The following is a 15,675-nucleotide window of genomic DNA, read 5'->3' on the forward strand; positions in this document are numbered from 1 at the left end:
TTTATATGTAAGTTTGCCAAGAGGGGTGCATAGAGAATAAAAAAAAAAAAGAAGTGTAGTGTGTAACTCTGACCTGGCACTGAAGGAGCATCAGTGAATCCTATGATTGCTGATTAAAGGCGGTGGCAACCGGTGGGGTTTCAAATAGAAGAGGCACACTAAATTGTAGTGACCTGGGGATCCCCTCCTGATGAGTTTATTTTATTTATTTTTTTAATGACTTTTTTTGGTCACTTTTAGACAGCAAATGTAAAGAAAATTACACACACGTTTACCCTAAGCACAGGTCCTTCTGTCCTTTTAAATGTCTGTGTTAAAAGAGCACATTCAGCCATTGCTGTAGCATAACCAACTTAGGCGTGGGGTTCATTTTTTTATTTGTAGCTGCTGTTCAAATGGTCTCTTGGTAAATTTGTTGGCGATCAAATATTCAATATACAGTTGTGGCCAGAATTATTAGACAAAGATGACTCTAAAAATAAATCTGCATTGTTTATCCTTTTGATCTTTAATTTATAAAATTAGCAAAAATCTAACCTTTCATTGAAGGTAAAGAATTGAAAGTGGGGGGGAATAACATTAAGAAATAAATGTTTTTCTCCAAAACACGTTGCCCACAATTATTAGCACCCTTTTATTCAATACTTTTTGCAACCTCCTTTTGCCAAGAGAACATCTCTGAGTCTTCTTCTATAATGCCTGATGAGTTTGGAGAACACCTGAGAAGAGATCAGAGATCATTCCTTCATATAGAATCTCTCCAGATCCTTCAGATTCCAGCTCCATGTTGGTGCTTCTTCTCTTCAGTTCACTCCATTCATTCTCTTTAGGGTTCATGTCAGGGGACTGGGATGGCCATGTCAGAAGCTTCATTTTGTGCTCAGTGACACATTTTTGTGCTGGTTTTGATGTTTGTTTTGGATCATTGTCCCGACGGATGATCCAACCACAGCCCATTATAAGATTTCTAGCAGAAGCGGTCAGGTTTTGATTTTTTATCTGTTAGTATTTGATAGAATCCATGATACGATATATCTGAACAAGTTGTCCAGGACCTCCAGCACAAAAATAGGCCCACAACATTAAAGATCCAGCAGTATATTTAACTGTGGACATGGGGCACTTTTTATCCATGTGTGCACCAAACCCATCTGGTGGGTTTGCTGCCAGAAAGCTCTTTTTTTTAGTTTCATCTGACCATAGAAGCCGGTCCCGTTTGAAGTTCCAGTCTTGACTGACAACTGAATATGCTGGAGATTGTTTCTGGATGAGAGCAGAGGATTTTTCTTGAAACCCTCCCGAACATCTTGTGGGAATGTAGGTGCTTTTGACTATTTTTTTTAAGGCTTTCTGAGACTCAAGACTCAACTAATCTCTGCAATTCTCCAGCTGTGATCCTTGGAGAGTCTTTGGCCACTCAAACTTTCCTCCTCACTACGCATTAGGATGATTTAGACACACGTCCTCTTTCAGTCAGATTTGTAACATCTTTAGTTGATTGGAACTTCTCAATTATTGCCCTGATAGTGGAAATGGGGATTTTCAATGCTTCAGCTATTTTCTTACAGCCACTTTCTATTTTGTGAAGCTCGACAATCATTTGCTACACATCAGAACTATATTCTTTGGTTTTTCACAATGTGATGAATGATTAAGGGAATTTGGCATTTGTGTTTCTTCATGTTTATACTCCTGTGCAACAGGAAGTCATGGCTGGACAATTTCATGTTCATGATCACCCTGGTGAGCTAAAAAATTTTAAATATGAATGGGAATATACTTCAGAGATATTTTACTCATAAAAAATTCTAGGGGTGCTAATAATTGTGGGCAACGTGTTTTGGAGAAAAACATTTATTTCTTAATGCTATTTTCCCCCCACTTTCAATTCTTTACCTTCAATGAAAGGTTAGATTTTTGCTAATTTTATGAATTAAAGATCAAAAGGATAAACAATGCAGATTTATTTTTAGAGTCATCTTTGATCATATTTATGAAGGGGTCTAATAATTCTGGCCACAACTGTATCTACTCTCCATAATTAAAGTGCCCCTTTTATGGATTTTTGAAAATTACCTTTCATGTAGTGTGTAACATGTCTCTAAGTGAATGAAAACGTCCTGCAACGTTTTAAATCTGAAAGTGCAGTGTGCATCGTATATAAAGTTATTGTCTCTCAAATGTAAGAGTCGACTCTGAGTAAATTAAACGAGTCGTTTGTAAAACGCCATTTCGTTGTGGTCAAAACGAAACATTAGCATACTGAAAAGGAAATGTTTTTTTTTTATTTTTTTTTTAACAATACCACAGCAGTACAATCTTTTGTTGTGTTCCCGTCATTTTACTGACGACTGCTTCTCAAACCTCAGGGAGTTTAACACAGGATTCACAAAACGCTTGGTCTAAAAATATGAATCAATCCCCATTATTTGGACCAGCTTGCTCCTCTGAATCTCAACCTGTAAGTATGATTAATAATTGATGTTTACATTTTCTAGCGATCGTTCAAAATTTGTAGTTTTGTATGTTATGTTGTGTAACATACACCCTTAGTGTCTGTATGTCTCCTGCTAACCGGCTAACTCACGTTTCTGTAGTTCTGCTATTCAGATGTGGGTCCAATATTGTCTAAAAAAGTGTCAATTAATGCAGCTTGTCTGTCTTATTACTTGGAGTAATGATCAAGGAATGGAGCACAACTTTTGTTCACAAAGTGTAATGCACATAATTGTGGGCCCGGTTTGCTTACTTAACTGTGAAACAAACTTTTTTCCTCTGCGTTTTCAGTATTACAACAGAGTGGAGCTCTATCTGTATTGTAATACGATGTGAAGATGCTAGTCTGCGCTAACTAGTTGAAGTATTCTCTATGTAAACATTGTAATATCAAACAATCATATAGTCATTTTTTACTTTGTTATTAGTTATGGCGAAAAAGTCTGTGTACACATATGGCCTAAATGTTTATCTTATGTTTAGAGATTTTCAGCTTCGCTTGGCATTCTGTGCACCTACATAAAGTATAACAGTTATGCTGCTGTCATGTCTTATAAATAATGCAAACTAAAGTGACACTTACCATAAAGAAACATCCTGCTCCAGTCAGTTTCTGGTTGGTCAGACTTGAGCTTGAATTGATATGGTAAAATAGATGCCATCTTTTCTGTCCATACATTGTATACAATGTCTTGCAAATTGATAGCTGTCATTCAGATATGGCAATGGCCATTTCGTTTCTGGCACGCGGTGTGCGCAGTAGACCAATTACAAAAAATTGGGCCATCTGACCAATCAGAGCAGTGTAAGCTCACTGAAAGGAGGGGTTTAGAGAGACTGATTCTTCAAACTGCTTCTAACGAATCGATTATGAATCATTGAGAAATGAGGTGAAATTAAATGTATATTGAGAAAACGAAAGTGTTTTTTTGACCTTGCATGCATGTTGTAGGAGACTCCCAAAACAATATTAGGAACCGTAAAAAAAGGCATAATAGACACACTTTAAAGTAGTTGGTACATTATCAGCGGGAACAGTTCAAACTAATATAACGTAATTTATGTCTCTACAATGATTGGTTGATATACCAAGGGAGGCTAGCTTTCTTTTTTTCCTTTTTTTACCAACAGAGGCAAAAGTCTCCAGCTTCGTCTCAAAAAAGCTGTATGGCAAAAGTCTCTTCTGCCTCCCCTGCCCTTCTCTATTCCCTCAGACTCGCCTTAGCAGCACAGTTGTCCAAACGATTGTAATTACATCGGCAGATTCGCACATTCGGAAAAGAGAAGTGGATGGTTCAGACTTCAGTAGTATTATATGGTGTTACAATGGAGAAATTACAAGCAAGAAATACACATTGTGAGACATGAAATGAATAAATGATCATTTTATTAATTTTAAATTGTCCTTCTCCCATTTTTACCTCAGAATTTTGAGTAGGTTGTGCCTCTATTGCCACTGATTAGAGGTAGAAGCGATTATTCATGTAACCAGGAGTTCTTCAAAGTGACAGATAAGTGTGGTCCAATAGGGATACATCACATTCCCCAACATTCACTGAACATTCCTATACTGTAACTTACGGCACTGTGACTGCACTGCATGCATTACTAGCACAGATGTAAACATGATGTCAGTGAACCTAATGAAATTCTCTTCAGTTTCCAAATGTTTTGACAATCACAATACACTTCTTGTTATGCAAGGTTTTTTTTGTTTGTTTGTTTGTTTGTTTGTGTGATTTTCCATCATTCATGACACTAAGCTTTCCCGCCATTGACAAGTTTTTCCATTAAGTAGGGGGCACAATTACAGATCTTCTGAAAGAGTACACAGTTCTCCCAAAGACTATAGAATAACACAAGACGTGTCACTCGTATTGTTTTGAATGGGAGAAAGCGTAACGCGCAATATGGCGGAATAAGTCCCGCCTTCTAAATAAGAGCCAATCGCCGACTGGTAAAGTCTTCGCGTCACTTCAGCGGCCGTTAGAATCACTGGTTTCTATAGAAACAGTCAGACTCGCGCCTCCGAAGAGACGCGCATTTAGGTCTGCGCATGCGCATTAGCTTGATCCAGCCTGAAAAAATAGTTTTTTCGTCATGATTCGAGCGTTTAGAAACTAAATTTATGAGCTGGTTGTTGTTAGATTTCATTGTTGATTTCAAATATGAAATTTAATCGTAAGGTTGGCGAACAGTTTTGGAGAATTTGATGTTTCCCCATTCAAAGAGATTGCATGATGCCCAGGATGCCCGAGAGGCGTTTCAAAGATGGCCGCCGAGTGAAATGACTTGTCTTGAAGGGACTTTGGTTCTCCGGATCAAAACACAGGCGAAGAAGAAGAGATGCATAAACCAGAAACAAGCGATAGAAACATTGCTTCTGCTCAGGTAAGCTAATGCGATCGTCAACATTAAACTGCATATAAATCAAAACTGCCTTACGCTCTACCAAATGAAATGAAGAACCCGTGAAGGGAAAACTACTGTGAAGCTCTGGGGGTGTTGATGGACTCGATCTACTCCATCTGTGTTTTGATCACCATTTTGAATCCCATCTGGACACAGTCTTTGACAAAAACTTTATTTTTTTCAGCTTTTTGTTCAAAATGTCTAGCTAGATAAATTTGAACTGTTTGTTTTAGGATGTTTTCTGAAGTGTCAGGGACAGAAAAGAAACAAACTGAAAAAACTTTATTTTTTTCAGCTTTTTGTTCAAAATGTTTTTTTGTTTGTTTGTTTGTTTGTTTTTTTGTTTTTTAATGAAACTAACCCTCATACAAGTGTTGAAAATATAATTTTCTAGAATATTAGAAAATATTTGCTAGAATATTTGGGGGGGAAGTGCCCTTTGCGGTCACATCACGGTGCCCCCGTGTTCCCATTTCTTGGGAGTAGAAACAGATTTAGAAGTTAATGCAAAAACTGCCTTATATGCAATTTACATGTTTGCAATTTACATGTTTGCATACAATTTTTATTTGAGTGTTGATTATTATATCTAAAAACACACAGCAACTTAATTTAAGGGATCTGTTGTTAATTGTAACCTTTAATATTATAGTAATGTGCAAGAAAGTGCTCCCTATATATAGTTTACATCATTAGCAGAGATAGATTTTGTATCCTTAAGAAAATTTTAATTATAATTTAATGTATTTAAAGACAGACACAATTTGTTCAGGAAACCACTGTTTAACAAAAAAGAAAAAAAGCTATTTTATATTTCGTTTTCTCTCTCCTGCTGTACTGATTTCATACCGAACTGTGACTTCAATATCGAGGTACGTACCAAACCATTATTTTTGTGTACCGTTACTCCCCTAATGTTCACATATACAGCTAAATATTCTGGGGGCAATGAAAATTTTGTGAAAATGATGAAACCGTTTTTTAGAAAATGCTAGCAGGGAAAGAGTTAACAGGTCACAGGACAGAATAGCCACCCATATTGAGATAAGAGTTTGTTTCTTTTCTGTCCCTGACACTTCAGAAAACATCCTAAAACAAACAGTTCAAATTTATCTGGCTAGATATTGTACATTACCAGTCAAAAATCTGCAGATGCTTGTACATTATATAAACTTTGGTAAAGCTTAGTAGTAAAGCATTACTTTAGTAAAGCTAATAGGCTCAGCAGTGTAATAACTTCAGTGTAATAACTTTGTACTTCAACTGTGTGAAGTACAAATGTCTCTCTTTACTGCTTGCTTGTTATCTAACATTACATGTTTAACCTGCACTCAACAGCACATCACACTTGGAAACCACTTTTCTTAAAGGTGAAGTACAACATTACATCCCTGCCTTTGTTTTAGAAAAAGAAAATAATACTAATATTAATACTAATTCACCCCGAGTATAAGCATGAAAGATGAAATACAAATGTAGCCGAAAGTATATTATCTTTAAATTATGTTAACTTAAATTATGACTGAACAAGTAAAATGAATTTAGTATAGTAAATAGAAATTAGAATCTGGTATATAGACATAAAACCAACCTTGACTTAGCTCAGTGTTTCTTCATAATGTTTAGCTTTTGTCTCACTCTATGTAATCCATCAGTCTTGGAGGTTTCTTTCTGTTCTCTCTCCTAGGATATCTTCTCTCCATTTGTTCAGGTTCAGGTTCGTTCAGTAGAATTTTGAGGACTCCTGTGCTCCTGAGGTTGAGCTATGTCATCAAAATCATCCATCTTATCATCAATGGAGTTGGCGTGTGGAATTGATGTGCATTTTTTCAGAAGTTTTAGATGAGAGATGTTTCTGGTGGCAGTGTGTTTACCTCTTTGAACTGTAATCACTGTACCTTTGGTTTTTATGACTTTCTGTAAGGATGTCGCCCTTGGCTGGACTTGAACCCGGGTCTCTGGTGTTTTAAGTGTGGTGTGTTCTCCACTGAGCTAACTACCAGACAATGGAACCCAAGAGCAGAAGTGATTTTAGTAAACGAGGCTTCATTACGTCATCACTGTTTCGAAACAGTTCGAAATTTCAGTGGTTCACCGATAGAGGGCGATGATAAAGTGAGCCCATGAATCATGCAGATTCACTGAGAACTATTGAACAAGTGTCTAGGGCTTTACCCTATGGTTTTACCTGATCTCCGATCAGTTTTATACAGTTGTAGATGTTTTAATTATACATTAGAATAATTAAAATGAATAATGGTAGTTATTAATCTCTTATTGGCCTGTTTAGCTTGAGCCATGGAACAGATAAACAAGCCTTTAAAATTGATAAAAGAACACAAATTATACAGACACTCTATATTTAATCTTATTAGATGATTAGTTAATTCCATTTAATTGATTTTACTTTAAATAAAACTTTTGAAATACATTTGTTAAAGTGTATTTTTAATGCATGTTTGGCCTGAGTTTTGTTGCATTTGCACTGCTCTGACCACTAGGGGTCACCGTGGAGACGGGTGTCAGATTGTTTCGAAGCCTCGAATCATTACGGCACATTTGATTCAACTGCTTCAGTGTTTCATGAAGCCTCGATCTGCCCATCACTAACAATAAGTCACAAAACTAAACTGGAGATCTGGAAACTGGAGAACATAGGCTCAAGACTGAACATAATGGCAGGGAACAAGCATACTTATAAAGGGCAAGACACAGGTGAAGGGAATCAGGGCTAATGAGGAGAGTCTTGAGTACAATTAAATACACTAGCACCATCTGCAGGAGTGGAGAGCACTGAGCATGGGTTAAAGTGCCATCTGGAGACCTGGAGGGAGCATGGCATGGAAGCTTAAGGAGGGCTCCCCCTGCAGGCTAAGAGTGGAATAGCAGCCCAGAGATGGGATCTTTACACTTTGTAAGGTTGCGCATTGAAGGGCGTCATACGTTTTCCCGATTTCCTTTAATGAATGAGCACAGAATCACCCACATTGAGCTCGGAATGTGAAGCTTTCTTCCTGTTATCAGATTATTGTTTCATCTTTTCCTTTTTGGAGCTATCTGTTTGTCGAAGTGTGTCATTAATCACTGGACTGTGTAAAGCTGGTATTTTGATGTTGTTGGGTCTGCCAAACAGTATTTCAGCCTGGGATGTCCAAGTAGTATGATGAGGTGTTGCTCTATAATTTCTCAGAAATTTGTTCTTGTTTCCACAAAAGTCAACAGAGGCATTCTGCCATGGACCTTCTGGTAACTCTGACATCTGGAGCGGTTGATGTTTATTATAAGCAGTTGATGCTTGACAGGGAATGCAGGCTGATATTAGTTGTTCTGCCTGGTTGTCTATTCCAGGGATCCAGACCTTTTCTCTCAGCAGCTGTTTTGTTTTTACTAAACCCGGGTGGCCTTCATGTGCAAGTTCAAGTGCTCTGTGCTGCAGGTCCCTTGGCATAATGATGCAGTGTCCTCTCAGAAGTACACTGCTGTCATCCAGGACAGTAAGCTCCTCTCTGACATTGTAGAATGATTTCAGATCAGACAGATCACGCTCTGTGGTGAAATGATCATAGAGTCTGTGCCATTGACCAGTGTGAGCGATGTTGATGACGTGCTGAAGAAGGCAGTCCTTTGCTGTTGCAGACTTTACTTCCTCCAGTGTCATGGCTTTAGGGAATGCGTTGGTGGCAATAAAGTTGACGTGCATTTCTGTGTCAACAACGTGTGATGGAGGTCTTGTGGAGTTGCTGTTGGTGGTGAGACATATAGTCAGCCGGATTTGTCTTCCCTGCTTTGTAAATGATCTTGTTCTTGTAAGGCTGGAGTCTGAGAGCCCATCTCTCAATTCATGCTGGTGGTTTTGATTTAGGGTTTGTTAAAGATTAGCTCTAAAGGTTTGTGGTCTGTGATCATTTTGAACTCAGCACCATAAATATACAGATGGAAGTATTCACAGCTCCAGACGATAGCCAGGGCCTCTCTTTCCGTCTGAGAGTACCTCTGTTTAAATGGGGTCAAGGCCCTGCTTGCATAGGCAACAATATAAGTGTGATTAGTGGTTTTGTCTCTCTGTGCCAAGATAGCGCCAAGGCCAACAGGACTGGCATCAACAATGACATTAGTTTCTTTTTCAGGATAGAAGTAGCTCGTCACAGGGGCATTGACCAGTTTCTTTGAGGGTTGTCAGTGAGTCTTCTTGCTTTTTACTCCACAGCCATTCAGAGTCCTTCTTTGTGAGTTCCCTCAGAGATTGTGTAAGTGAAGAGTAGTCAGGAATGAACCTTGCACTGTAATTGGCCATTCCTAGGAGGCTTCTTACCTCAATTTGGGTTTGTGGAGGTGGCATACAGGTGATTGCCTCAATTTTTGGGGGGTCAGGTGCGATTCCACGATTGGAGAATACATATCCACAAAACTCCAGGGATGTTTTGTGAAATTCACATTTGTCCTTGTTGATTGTCAGTTTGTTTTCATGCAATCGTTGAAAGACTGCTTCAAGAGATCTGTTCTGGGCATCTACTGTGGTGCCATACACTAGAATGTCATCACTGAAATTTCTAACTCGAGGGATTCCCTGCAGGACCTGTTGGATGGTATTTTGAAAAACTTCAGCTGCCGATGAGATACCTAATATGAGCCTTGTATATCTACTCAGTCCAACATGGGTTGAAAATGTTGTGATATATCTGGACTCAGGTGCTAGTTCAAGTTGGTGATAGCCTGAGTTAAGATCCAGTTTAGAGAACATCACTGCTCCATTGATATCGTGGATGATGTCATCTACCGTTGGTGAAATGTGTCTGTCTCTGCATATGGCTTGGTTTGGCAAGTGCATGTCAACACAGATATGTATCTTCTCTGGATTTTTGGGCTTGGGCATTGCTATGATTGGTGAGACCCATGGTGTTGGACCCACTTTTTCTATGATGCCTTGATCCTTGAGGAGCTGCAATTCTTTCTCTACTTTTTTTGGATTCGGAAAGGGATACAACGATGTGGCTGGATGACAGGTTTGAATGTTTAGCTAAACTTGAATGTTTTAGCATGAGCTGATCAGTGACAGAAAGGGTAGGCTGCTGAACTATGTCTGCAGAGTAAACAATGTGAATGAGTCCAAGTTCTGAAGCTGTTTTTTGACTGAGCAGAGAGCCATGATCTCCTTGAACCACATAGAAAGTTGCTTCAGTGGTTCTTTCATGAGCTGAAACATCAGTGGTTAGTTTTCCCAGCCGCGGAAGAGGGTGTTGCTTGCCATACGGTAATATTTTCTTGTTTGTTGGTTTCAGTTTTGTCAACATTTTTATTCTGTAATGGGCGTTGTCAAGAGGGTTGACTGTGGCTCCAGTATCGATTAGTATGTCCAGAGGTTGTTGAGATATCCACACTTTTTTCATTGGTTGTTTGATGTTTGAAGGTGCTTGCATGACATAGACATATTCATCATCTGTACTTGAGGTAACAGCTGACTCCAGGTCCTCCAGGTGCTGTTTTCATTTATCTGTATTGCTCTCACCTTTTGTGTTATATTAGGTTTTTGTCATGGTTTTGTGTGTTTTCTGTAGTCTTGTTCCATGCGTAGTTTGTTGAAACAACAATGTGCAAAATGATTTGGTTTGCCACAGGATTTGCCTGACAGACCTCTAGCTGGACATTCTGATTATCCACCAGGATGTGGAAAAGAGCCACCACACTTTCTGCATGTTGACTGTTGTTTTCTTTGTACTGTTTTCTGTTTTGGGCTTTTACTTGTCATCCTTCTTTTAAAGTTTATCAGTGGTATCGCTGCAACACGTTCAATGTCACTGACTTGTGTGTTATTTTCAATGCCAGCTGCTTGCACTTCTGATGTTTCAAATGCTCTGGCTAGATCCAACAGTCATTTCAATTTCAAGCTGCTGTCTCTTAGTGCTCTTCTCCGTAGTCGTGATGATGAACAGGTAAGTATGATTTGGGATTTTATTTCTCTTTCTGCATTTGAAAATTCACAGGTTCTTGCAAGCTGTCTTAACCTGGTGTGGAAGGCATCAATGGTCTCTCCTTGTTTTTGTTTAGCTTGTCTGAAAACATAAACTTCATACTCAACATTGTGACTTGGGTTTAAGTATTCTGTGAGAACTTGTACTGCTTTATCATAGTCATCACTGGCACCATTTTCTGGGATTATTCCAAAAAGGTCCTGCACTTGTTCACCTGCATAATACAGTAACATTGCTCTTTTTCTGGTTTTGTTGGTTACACCAGCGGCTGTCAAGAATGTTTCAAATCTTAGTAGCCATTTTTTTCCATTTTAGTGCAAGAGATGCTTGTTCTGTGTTGATATCAAATCTTGAAAAGTAGGGCAGTTCAGCAGCTGTAGCCATGATTTTTCATCAGACAGTAACATGCGTTAGTGAACGGAGAGTTTGTTTACGTGTATATGAGCATTTGCAAATTGTGTTAATTTGCATTTATAATTTATTCATTTATAATAAGAGACTGCTCAGCATGCATGGGAATAAATTACAGTTTAGAGTATTTCACCCAATTGCTCGGTCTTGTCTGTCAGCACGTTGTCCATGTCTTCTTTGCTAGAGATGGAAAAAATACAGCAAGATGCCAAGATATATCTCTTGAGAGAACTAAAGAAATAGCAGCATGTAGGAGAATGCTGCTATTTGGAAGTGTGTCACGTTTTCCCTGTAGGCCTATGCATTTCTGTGGATCCTTATTTTGAGTTTTGATTTTGATTTGAAGTTTGTTGTGTTTGTTGTTGTATTCTGTTGCTAAGTCACCCCTCAGTCTGTTTCCTATCATTGTCACAATTAGTGTTGTTTTTGGCTGCCTGTTTTAATTTTAGTTTTAGTCTAGTCTTTGTGTCAAGCTGTAATTTTAGTTTTTATTAGTTTTAGTCACGTTCATACTCTTTTTAGTCTAGTCAAATTTCAGTCGACTAAAAGTCTGAGCATTTTAGTCTTATTTTAGTCAGAATTATCCATGACTATTTTCGTCTAGTTTTAGTCAACAAAAACTGATGAAATTTAGTCTAATTTTAGTCAATGAAAATTGTATTTTAGTCTCTTTATATTAATGCAATTCTATTTAACCCAGTCAATATAGTATAAGTACCTAGTAGTATAGACGAAACCAAAATCTTCTTTTAGCCAAACCCATTTTAAACAAGGTTATCTTATTATATTATTTTACTTATAGATACTTATAGATAATACCTTATAATGCCTTGAGATGTCTCTTAACCCTTTAAGACCTGAAGGCTTTTCTGAGTGACAAACACAAAAGTAAAGACTCATAAATCCAAAACTGTAGCAAGGAGAGTCAAAAGGTAGGCATCACTTTTTAATGTTTTAGAAAATATAAATTAAATTACATTTGGACATTTTCATGCTGAAAAACTGCTGATAAAAGACAATATATATATATATATATATATATATATATATATATATATATATATATACGAAACACAAACACGAAACGAGCATGGATGGGTCCAGGAACACTGGATACACACTGCATCCCGGAAAGATGAGAGACATGTTTTTAGCCAAGTACGTTAAATCATTCCATGAGTAATATCTTGTGATCAACGCAATATATTATGTTGATTTTGGATTCATTTTAATCATAAGAATCTGCTTTAAATAATTATGTGCATTTTTCATAACGTTATGAGCATGTGAAATCTACATATTTACCTACATATCAGTCCTTTCTCTATGTCAGAGGAAGTGACATCACCTGCGTCTGCGCAGTGCGACCTGATGCAGCCCCTGAAGTGAGACACAGGAAACAGAAATACTGCAGAATAATAATAATAATAACGAGACTAAATGAGACGAAATAACGTTATAACATTTCGTCTCGTCTCGTCTCGTTTTGGTTAATGAAAATGTAGTTTTTATTTTGTAATCCACATTTAGTCTCGTTTTTATTCGTCAACAATTTTGCATTATACATTTAATTATATTCATCGTCACATGACCAGCATTTACATTGTATCTCGTCTCGTTTTCGTCATGTGATAAAGGTTCGTTGACGACGATATTTAGTCATAATTTTCGTTGACGAAAGCAACACTAGTCACAATCAAGCACAATATAAGCACACACCATCAGTCACTCTGCGTCTGGTCTTGTTGTAGACACAGACTACCTTGTGGATTGTGATTAGACTTACCTGATCGCCAACTATCTTCAGCATCTTTCAAATAACCCCATGTGTATCTTCTCATCTTGTCTGTTCCTGTGTGTGTGTGTGTGTGTGTTGAGCTGCATCTGGTTAAACAGACCAAACCCAGTTATCCACAAGCACTGATCCATTGAACGCTCTACTTATCATCTACTCACCTGTTGCCGAAATCCCGAAAAGGTGAGTACTCATTTGGTAGTGGGGATGGAGTCTTTAAGGGTGAATGGTTGAGGGACCACATTCGAAAGAACGATGGGATTTGTTGGTAGGAACTGATGTAAGGAGAGAAGGAAGATCTATATCTGCGACTGCTAGGATTAAAGAGCGAAGTTGGAGGAGGTTCCTGGGCTAAGGGTATGAGATGGCCAGCGAGCTGGGATTGTAGATGTAGAGGGCTGAGCTAGAGGCATCCTTGTTGATGCTTCTTGACTAGTATGGGTTGCAGCAGGTGGAAAAGAGTGGACAATAGAAGGAAAAGAAATAGGTGGGACTGACTGTGGAGGCATCCTCACGCTGTGATTACGCAGCCTCACGTTGGATTCCCCCCCTTTGTGAGAATTAAGATGAAACGTGAATTAAGATCATTTGATATGTATTCACTTTCACTTTACTGAATGATGAATATAAGGGCGAGTGTGACAAACAATGATACATTCATTCATAATTCTTTTACACGAAACAGTGTAAGTTATCCTGTCAACTATAACTGTGGTAACTCCAAGTACTTAAACTTTATTTGCCACAACCAAGACTTATAAAGCATATGTAATACGCATAAATGTTTCACACTTGGCAAATGTTTCAACTATGTAATGAGATAATAACCTTTCTGTAGTGTCTTTCATTTCAACACTAAAAATGTAATAAGAATACAATCACACCTTCACAAAAACATGTGGAATAAATATAAATACAGATGATTAAAGGGATAGTTCACCCAAAAATGAAAATTTGATGTTTATCTGCTTACCCCCAGGACATCCAAGATGTAGATGACTTTGTTTCTTCAGTAGAACACAAATGATGATTTTAAACCATTGCGGTCTATCAGTCGTATAATGCATGTCAATGGGAACTCCATCTATAAAAAAAACAGTAAAAACAGTAAAAAAAAAAACATGCACAGACAAATCCAAATTAAACCATGTGGCTTGTGACGACACATTGATGTTCTAAGACACAAAACGATCAGTTTGTGCGAGAAACCGAACAGTATTTATATCATTTTTTACCTCTAAAACACCACTATGTCCAGCTGCCTTGATCATCCGGTTAGTGAGGTCAGAAAATGCGTTCTGATGACGGAAGTGATGTCTTGCGCTTTTCTTTAATGAGTGCGAGACACAAAGTCATCTACATCTTAGATGCCCTGGGGGTAAGCAGATAAACATCAAATTTTCATTTTTGGGTGAACTATCCCTTTAATTCTGTCACAGACTGGTGTGTCTTTGGTATTTGAGGTGTTGGTTCGTCTTCTGGTTCGGGATCAGACTCTGGCTCAAACATGTATGGCCAACATTTGAAGTTTTCACACATGTAATGGTGGGGATAAAGTAAATTTCTCTTTTATGGATTTTTAGATATTTTTAATGGACAACAAGACAAAAATACTGATGAATTATATAATATTATATTATATTGTTAAAATATAACATTTCAGTTCTATTTCAGTTGATCTTGATTGTGTGTTATCATGACTGTTCCGGTAAAGGCACAGGAGGGACAGAGCCAGACATATCCTGTCAAGCTAATCTAGTTCAGACTGGGCTAAAGTTCAGGGCAATACAGAGATTCATTGATGTGGAGACAGAAGGAAGGACCCTTGAGAGAGACTCCTTCTCTTATCAGATTATCAAATACCAAAATGATACTCTGAATCAATCCAAACCTCCCAGAAAAAAAGCAGTGTCCACATGCACACAACCTAACAAACAGGCGTTTACAGACGGCTGAGGTCTTTAACTCTGCTCAGGCTAGTGTTCAGCTAGCACTCGCGTGTGTCAGCATGACAAAGGCAGAGGGCCCGTGTTACCCCACACCCGCTCCATCTGCTCCTGTGGCCGGTGTGTGTGTGTGTGGGAGGGGGGATATGGAGGGGGCCGCCATGTGCACACTGTTTTTACAAGTATATTCATGTTCCATTGAATCATACTGTATTACAAAATCAGATATTCTGTAGACCTCTAAATATAGATGGATGGAATTTCAGCTTAAATCCAATAATCATCATTTTAACTCAAAGCCATCTCTGCATTAAGTCGTGCATAAGGTTAAATGTCACATGACCAGGCCAAATTTCTCACTCAAATCGAAAGGAAAAATAGGTTTGGTTCTTAAAATTGGCCTGGTTGTTAAGATTCTTTGCATTATTGCATCATTTCTATGACGATTCCCATTAGATTACATTACTAATATTTTTTTTTTCCATATTGCAAACATAATGAAATACTTTTTTAAATATTCCTAGAATAAAGGCACTACTACCATTGTATATAAATGCTTTACTTTATATAATATTTTATTATTTGGGTATTACAGTAATGAGATGGAGATTGTTATGCGTTAGAAATGGGTAAACATAACGAAGAG

The sequence above is a fragment of the Megalobrama amblycephala genome, linkage group LG24, assembly GCF_018812025.1.
Source record: "Megalobrama amblycephala isolate DHTTF-2021 linkage group LG24, ASM1881202v1, whole genome shotgun sequence".
Classification (NCBI taxonomy): Eukaryota; Metazoa; Chordata; class Actinopteri; order Cypriniformes; family Xenocyprididae; genus Megalobrama; species Megalobrama amblycephala.